Source organism: Ictalurus punctatus, chromosome 23 (genome assembly GCF_001660625.3).
Source record: "Ictalurus punctatus breed USDA103 chromosome 23, Coco_2.0, whole genome shotgun sequence".
Classification (NCBI taxonomy): Eukaryota; Metazoa; Chordata; class Actinopteri; order Siluriformes; family Ictaluridae; genus Ictalurus; species Ictalurus punctatus.
This window is the reverse complement of record NC_030438.2, coordinates 11,721,997-11,730,796: the sequence shown is the minus strand read 5'-3', so window position 1 is coordinate 11,730,796 and position 8,800 is coordinate 11,721,997. Positions and strand designations below refer to the sequence as shown.

The window sequence follows — 8,800 nt, the reverse complement described above, 5'->3', positions numbered from 1 at the left end:
TGTGAAAATATGATGATGTTTTAGGTCATATTTATGCAGATATATATAGAAAATTCTAAAGGGTTCACAAACTTCCAAGCAGCACTTTATCAATTAATATTTGGTTGGCCATTTCAGAAGCAGCCATACAAGCCCAAGCAATGACGCTACCTCCACCATACTTGACTGATGAGTTTGTATGTTTTGAATCATGAGCAGATCCTCTCTTTCTCCACACTGTGGCTCATTAACCACTTTGGTAGAGGTTAATCTTGGTTCCAGAACTTATGTAGCTTATCCCTATATTTTTTTGCAAATTCCATTCTGGCCTTCCAATGCTAACCGCTTATGAGTGTTTTGTATCTTGTGGTATGCCCTCTAAATTTCCTCCCTTGGAGTATCTTCAAATGGTGAATTGTGATACCTTCACCCCTGCCCTGTGGAGATTGTTGGTGATGTCACTGAGTCTTGTTATTTTTTTTCTTCATAGCGCTCACAATGATTCTGTTATCAGCTGCTGTTGTATTTCATTGGCCGACCTGTTCAATGTCTGGTTGTTAGTATGTCACTGCTTTCTTGTTCAGGACTTAACAAATTATTGTATTGGCTATGCCCAATGCTTGTGCAATGGCTCTGACCAATTTTCTTCAAAATGGCAAAAAAAAATTTCCATCTTGGTTTATCCATTTTAACAACAAATGCAGTCTTCGCAGGTGAAACCCAGGGCTAAAACCAAGAATAGACATTCAGAGCTATTAATTGTTTAAACAGTCAGTCTAACAGGACACACTTGGACAACAAGAAACACCTGTCAGTCACATGTTCCAATATTTTTGCTCACTTGAAAAATGGGTAAGTTCAAACAAAAGGTTCCACATTGTTTAACACATCTAGATGTAAATACCATGAAATGAAAGCTGAAATTCTGATCTATCATCTCATGGTCATCTTTGCATAGCAGAAGTGTATAGCAAAAAAAAAAGAAAAAAAAAAAAAGAAAAAGAAAGAAAATTAATTGGCCTTGCTTTTCCAATACTTTAGGAGGGAACTGTATGTGGAACACATTGGCCATTTCCGGAGTATTGGCCATTCAATTATTATAATTTCCTACAGTACAAAAGTATGAAAGTATGATTATCTGTGGAAGTCCATTTAATGTGATTTAAAATATACCTATAATTATTTAGGTTGACAAAACTCTCCCAATGTTCAGATAGCATTAATGCAGTCCTTAATAGGCTTAGTAAATCAAATACCTTTGACAGCTCCGCTGAACAAAATTAATAATATACCTGAAATCAAACCCAAAATCCCACAGTTGACCACAGAAAGGTCAAAAATATGTTCTACAATACTGCTACAACAAAGTCTTTTCCAAATTTCGCTATCCAGAAAAATAAAAAGAAGCCAGCAACAGCCAATATCTATGTAGCTTTCCATACATATAAGAGGCAACAAACAATCTAATATAGGATATTTACAGAGACAGCGAAAGCCCACACAATCATCAGAGAGTGTCTGGTTGCTATCAGTGGTGTTGATATTTCTTACTTGGAATAATCTGATCACGTGGTTCATTCTCGTCGAACTAGTGACGTCACTGCCACCCGTTCACTAGTGAGTAGAGAGCAGGCAGACAGCGGTCTAGGACTGAACGCATCCTCCCTATAAGGGTAAGCAAATTTATATTTGGAAAAACAAACAAAAAACAGTCAAATTGGATATACCGTGTTGTCAGATCCGCCGAAATCCTCACCGTATGATGCATCTCACCGTTCACTCTCATTATCCTTTACTACTAGCCTGTACATACATCAGAGATGAACCGTGTGAAACCTGAACCGTAATTCCGTTTGAATAAACTTAATCTAGCTGTTTAATTGAGCCTTTTTAATCCTGTTTTCAGACCGAACACTGTATTTGTATAAACTACTTGTATAGCGTCGTCATCTTTGGCATCCACCTACTTTTATTTATTTTTGTATTGCTGTGTATAATTGATTAGGTTTTATGTCTCTAACAGGCATACTTTAGACGGGATACAAAACATATTGTACAACAGTGATATTCAGAATTTCATTACTTTTTCAGGATTTTTATATTCAGGATATTTTCAGGAAACGGAAGCGAGCAATGGCGCCCTTGGAGCTTCAAGGACGCTGTGTATCACATGAGGATGCTGCGGTTTTGTGCATGGATTATGGCTTTATCAGGAAACGTTAGCTTTCCTAATTGTTTAACTATTTTTGTTCCACCTTTTTCGTTTTATGACGATTCTCCAACAGTAAGCACTGTTGTTTCATAATAGCAGGTGTCATTTTTTTGAAATTCTGACGATTAATTGTCATACACCTCGAGCTAACCAGAACGAACTATTGAATTGTGTTTGCTATTATATGCATGTGCTGTGATATGATAATGCACATACAGAATCTGTAAACAGTGAACAAATAATTAAATTTAATTACCATTTGGATTTTATGTTTATTATTATTTAACAAAAAAGTATATAACGAAGCCCACATCTAATAAATGGAATATATAACAGAAATGTAAGCAAAAATGTAATAACCTAAATATACAGAGCCTACACAAAGTATTCACCCTCCAATGATTATTTATTTTTATTGTGTTGCAACATCAAATTTAAGTATATTAGTATGGCATTTTTTTGTCTCTACAGAATTAACATTAAATAAATTATTTAGATAGAATTATCTATCCTCAGAATTATTTAAATGTAAAAAAGTAAACACTGCTTAATTGATTATTCACCCCCTCAGTTGTCTCTGATATGTCTCTATGAGCATTACACATTCCTCAACATGCTTTTTCTATATCCCTTGCTTGCAATAACTGTACCACTGACATCACCAAACTGTTGGATTCTTCTTTTGTGATGTATTTCCAGGTTTGTACTGCAGTTGTTGTTTTTTTCCAGTTGTTTTTTTGTTTGTGGGATTTCTACCACCATTCTTCTCTTTAGGAGGTGAAATGCATGCTCAACTGGGTTAAGGTCTGGTGATTGACTTGGCCAGTGTAAAACCTTCTGCTATTTCCCCCTTATTATTTTCATCAATAATGATTAATGAGCCCATCCCAGAAGCAGCCATGCAAGCCCAAGCCATGACACTACCTCTACTCTGCTTGATCTCTATACAATGCCCTCCAATAATATTGGCACCCTTGGTAAATATGAGCAAAGAAGGCTGTGAAAAATTGTCTTTATTTAACATTTTGATCTTTTGTTTAAAAAAATCATAAAAATACTCTACTCTCGCTTATATCAAACATTTGCAAACAAAACACAGGCTTATCAAATCTTTGTTAAATATAGGTGTGCTATAATTATTGGCACCCTTTTAGTTAATACTTTGTGCTACAGATGTGGCAATTAAAAATGAGCGAGAAAGAGAATGTGATCCTGCAGTACGCCATGGTATGCTGCGTTATGTCACTCAGTCAGTCAGCGCTGGCGAAACAAGTCTGTTAGGTGGCAGTTGTCACATTCTTTGAGCGAGCAAACTGATTTCTAAAGCTCTAGTGATCATGACATTACATTACTTTGAACAGTTAAATGAATACCTCATCTTGATTTACGATATGTTAGGTTTTTAAAAGCTAAGGCTCTGATATTTGACCACTGTTTTATTATAGTGTTAATGTTATCGTGACCATAATTTCATTGAATAGTAATGGAGGCTAGCTGGTATGTCACTCCCCTGGCCTCAAGAGACACACTAGTGACCTACTGTACAGTATGCTATAGGCTGTTCACTTTAGAGATTTCTTTAGCACATCCACCTCCCATATTGGTTGATGCTGGTTCGAGCCCCACTCGGGGCACGCAGATCGGCTACAAGAGCACATTTAAAAAATAAAAATATAGTATTATGATACTGAGCTCATAATATATTGAGAATAAAGCCATAGCATTATGAAAACAAAGTATCATTTTGAGAATAACATATATTAATGGTAGAAAAATGCCATGATTATCACAAAGATAGAAAGTGGAGCCTGCAGCTTAATCAATACAAGAAATGGAATCTGACTTCAGGATTGTACGGAAGCCCTAAGTGGCCATGCATTATTAATTTTTTCTTTCTTGTTTTCTCGTGATTTTGACTTAATTTTCTCGTAATCTCGACATAACAAAAGTTGTTTTCTCATGCTCTCGACTTTTTCTGTGTACTTGTCCTACATTGTCCCGAAGTCAATGGGGTTTTTGAATGAGTTTTTGGTTAAATGCCTGAAATAAGGTCTGTGGTTAACACAATCTCAAGATATGTTCCTATTTTTTATACTATGACATAAAATGCACCAGTAATACCCCACTTGTGATTTTACGTTCTTGAAAAAGACGGTTGCTAACAAGTGGCTAAATGGTACTACAGAGGTTGTCAGGAACATTAAACGTCATCACGCCAAACAGGAAAACTCATCTACTTTAGCCTTGTTGTGCTTATACTCGTGCTTTTGCAAACGATTCCAACACAAACTTGTAGATTTTTCAGTTTATTGTATTTTCCAATTGTAGTGTTTTTAAAAAAAAAATATTGAAAGAGTTGTCAGAAGCGTAGCGGTGGTAATGTTGAAGTCGTGTAGTTCATTTATAGCCTAACATTAGCCTTTGCTTCTGTCAATTGTATTTAGGCTTCAAAATTCATAAAAGGTATGTTAATTTGTGAAGATTTCTTGATGAACAAAACATGTAAGAATCATAAACCTTTCTTGGGCACAGAGCTTATTGGGCACAGAGCTTATTTTCTGCAATAATCCAAAAGCCAATGGAAAAATCCTATTGGCTTTTTGTTGAGGGAACCAGGGTGATGCTAACTTCTGGGGTGGCTACAAAAATATGTCCTCCCTGCAGGATTGACGACTTCCACATTAGTACCCCTCTCTCTTAATGCAGAGATAAAGTCCATCTCTACAGCGGGCAGTTATTAAATTTATGATGGGGAAAGATGCAAACATGTATGTAACACCAGTCCCATTCACAAAGCGTGAGATTTTCTCAGGATAAAATCACGTCATGAGAAAACAGCTTTTGGTAATGTCGAGATCACGAGAATTTACACCGCTTAGGTTTTCAGTAGGATTGGGTTCAGCAACAAAGAAATTCTTTGTGTTTTTAAAAAGGAGGAATCCTGCTACTTTTTTGCCTGTTACTTATTGACTTATCTCCCCTCCCCCTCCACTATTATCACCTTTCAGGGCAGTCTGGGTGATTTTAAAGCATTAAAGCCATAGAATGAAAGAATTAGTAGTACATTCAAGAATTATTTTATATTACATGTTTAAATTGTAATGCATTCTTGACTCTACTTAATAGAACATAACAAATCCACTGTTCCGTAGACAAAATTATAATCATTCCAGTAGCCTATATTAATTAATTTATTAGAAAACTAAAGTTTTAATTAAAATAAATAAATAAATGGATGATGTGTACTGAATAGTAAAAAGCAGCCCATAGTTTTATATTTCTGCATAGTTTTTAATTTGACTATGTCATTTGCAATGCTTCATGGGATTGTAGTTCAGTTAGGCAGCCACGAGTGGAGCCTGGGCCAGCACAAGTGGGAGGGAGACCCAGAAGGCGAGTATGGCGGCCCACCAACCCCTGCTGACAGCCAGGGGAACTGGGCGGCCACAGTTGCGGCCTGCTACTAGGCCTGTTCTGAGAATGGTCATAAAGGCCAAGCAGGCAAAGAAGAGTGGTCCTGAGGGACCGTGGAGGGACGTATCAGGGGACATGAGGTTGTTAGGGCAGTTAGCCTCCAGTGCTAATGTAGGGCCTCCCCTAGCCAAGGCAGTCCCAAGTTTTCAGTGTTCTCTGGTCAGCGAGCTGTCACTGGGCAATGAAAATCTGATGCTTTCCCTCCAATAGAATGTGGAATAGTTAACGAAAAGAGTTACCGGGGTCAGTTTATAGCTTGACCCTCCCTGTTCAGAGGTGTGCTCACCACAGTAGTCAACACAGATTAGAGCCCGACGTTAGCGCAAGAAGTAAGATCCCTCTTGGACAAAGGGGCCAGAGAACATGTACCCCATTCCCTGAGGGAGGGAGGTTTTTACAGCTGTTATTTCCTGGTCTGCAAAAAATAGGAGTATGTGGCCAATTTTAGATCTGCGTCATCTGAACTGTACTCTTCGGACATACAGGTTCAAGTTGCTGACGCCCAAACTTATTGTTCCACAGATTCATTTTGAGGACTGGTTCGTGATGGTAGATCTAAAAGGTGCATGTTTCCACATAGAAATATCGCAAGCTTTATCCACTCACACCTTCACAAAGTGCATGGATGTCACTCTGGCTCCATTGTGACTCCAGGGCATCCATGTACTAAACTACCTGGATAACTGGTTAATTCTAGCACGATCCAGGGAACTGGTGGTTCAACATCGAGATGTTGTTCTCGCCCACATGAAGAGCTTGGGGCTCAGGTTGAACCTCGGAAAAGTATGCTTTCCCCAGTACAGTGGACAACTTTTCCAGGGGTTATAAGGATTCTACTCCGATGAGGACGTTTCTATCCCCAAAATGCATAGGGTCAATCCTATCAACACTGGGCAAGATAAACCTGGATCTTAGGAGACTGTTGGCACTTATGGGCCTATTGCACAGGAGACCGTTCAGTGGTGGCTGAGAAGTTGGGGGTTTCGTCCAAGGATGAAACCTCTGAGAGTAATCATTGTCACGCGGCGATGCCTACGTGCTCTGAGAATTTGAGTGTCCCCGGTTTCTAGCCTTGGGCCACACTCTAGGGGTGTCCCCTTAGTGCAAGACGGTAATGACAGTCACATCCCTCATGGGCTGGAGTGTCGTCTTAGACAGCTGTCCAGCTCACGGTCTCTGATGCGGCCCTCATCTGGAGCGGCATATAAATTGCCTAGAAATGTGGGCCATATTTCTAGCACTGAAATTCCTTCTTCCTCAATTGAGAGGTCACCATGTGTTCACACACAACACACCGGTGGTCTCATATATTGACCACCAGGGAGGATAATGTCCGTGCCCCCTGTTCAGGCAGGCGCAACTAATTCTTCTCTGGATAGAAGGAAAGTTTGTCAGTGAGTGCAATGTACATTCTGGTAATATGGGGGCAGACATCCTGTTGGGGCAGGGGCTGAGGCCCAGGAATTGGTGGCTCCATCCACAAGTGGTGGAGTCCATATGGCGAGGTTTGGCCAAGCGGGACTGCATGTGTTCGCCTCTGAGGAGACGACACACTGACCGCTGTGGTTCACCCTCACTCCTCCCGCACAATTAGGGCTGGACGCCATGGTGCACATGTGGCCGAGCTCATATCTGTATGCTTTTCCCCCCATCGCTCTACTCCCACAAGTTCGAGCAAGAGTTCGCCAAGACAGTCTATGTCTGCTGCTAGTAGCACCTTATTGGCCAGCTCAAATATATTATTCTCAGAGATAATATCCCTGCTAGATGGCACTCCTTGAGGGATTCCCATCCGCAGGGATCCACTATTGACCCATTGAACTGCGCAATAGCTACAGTCCTGGAGTTCTTACAAGAACATTTCTCAGTGGGGTGGGCTCCTTCTACAATCATGGTTTACGTGGCCGCCATTTCAGCCAGCCACACCCCTTTTGATGGAACCTCTGTGGGGCAACATCCTCTAACTTCGAGGTTAATGCGTGATGTCAGGTGGCTGAGGCCCATCTGCAGGCAGCGCATACTTTCCTGGGACCTTTCTATGGTCCTGGAAGGTCTGTCAGGTGCCCCATTTGAGCCCTTAGAGTGGATCTACTGTCTCAAGCCAGAGGGCTGATTTATCACCCTCGTCCAGAACTATGGAAACTGTGGGTCTGGCCCCTGAGGGGCACCAGCTCATAGATTCTGGTCTCACAACTGAGGTTGTAGAGACCATGTTAAATGGTAGAGCACCATCCACAAGGAAATTCCCCACACCGGAACAAGAGAGAATGCACCTGCTGTGTCCAGTAAGGGCTCTCTGTACTTACGTCCACCGCTCTGGCCAGTGGCATAAGTTGGAGCAGCTGCTGGTCTGCTTTGGCGGCGACAGTAGAGATGATGCTGTGTCAAAGCAGCGCATCTGTAATTGGATAGTGGAAGCAATCTCTATTGCTTATGAGGCGCATGGTCTCGCTACGCCTCTGGGCATAAGGGCTCATTCCACTAGGGTGGTCGTCTCCGCGAAGGCTTTGTCCAAAGGGGTATCCTTACAGGATGTGTGTGCTGCTGCAGGGTGGTCTACGCCACACACATTAATTCGTTATTACAGCCTGGATATTCATTCCACCCCGGGCTCGAGTGTCTTGCATTGACCCTTGGGCTTGGGTCTTTTTGAAGATTCCGTACCCTCGGTATGACGGAGTGGGTATTCTCGTTCCCATAGTTTTAGGCTAAACCCAACGTTGAACTTCCCTTTGAAAGGGAACATCTAACCCTGTTCCCTCAGCTTTGTTATACCAGGGTAGGTCTGTGAATTGCATCTTCGCTTCAGATAATAGAGGCTGATGGCGCGGTTCACAGGTGCCATATTTATATCATGCGACGCGCTTAACGTCACCTGATCATGGCAGGCCTATAAATAGGCATGATTTTACATAAGCTTCAGATGCTGGTCGCGCGCGAGAGGCGCTCCCGTAGTGTTATGCTAAACGCAACATCTCGTTCCCTTCTCATGGAACAGGGTTACACCCAGACGTTTACCATTTATCACCACTCAGGGACAAAGGACTCCCCACCCCACTCGCACCTGTGTAACATCAACTTAAAGACAAAAAGCACCCTGATTGTAAACATTGTACAACAGATTATACAACATAC

At 41.2% G+C, this 8,800-nt stretch overlaps 1 protein-coding gene across 9 annotated transcripts in view; it reads left to right on the top strand.

The window, feature by feature from the left end:
- Positions 1-1,542: 1,542 nt before the first annotated feature.
- The window catches only part of atp6v0a1b (ATPase H+ transporting V0 subunit a1b), a 102,857-nt gene continuing 95,599 nt past the window's right edge, over positions 1,543-8,800 (top strand). For 6 of the 9 annotated variants that reach the window (XM_017453790.3, XM_017453788.3, XM_017453787.3 and 3 more), the window contains exon 1: positions 1,543-1,652. The gene's annotated coding sequence lies outside the window, so the exon portion shown is untranslated. The remainder of the gene's footprint in view (positions 1,653-8,800) is intronic. The other 3 variants (XM_053674857.1, XM_017453789.3, XM_047150096.2) reach the window with 3 other exon arrangements.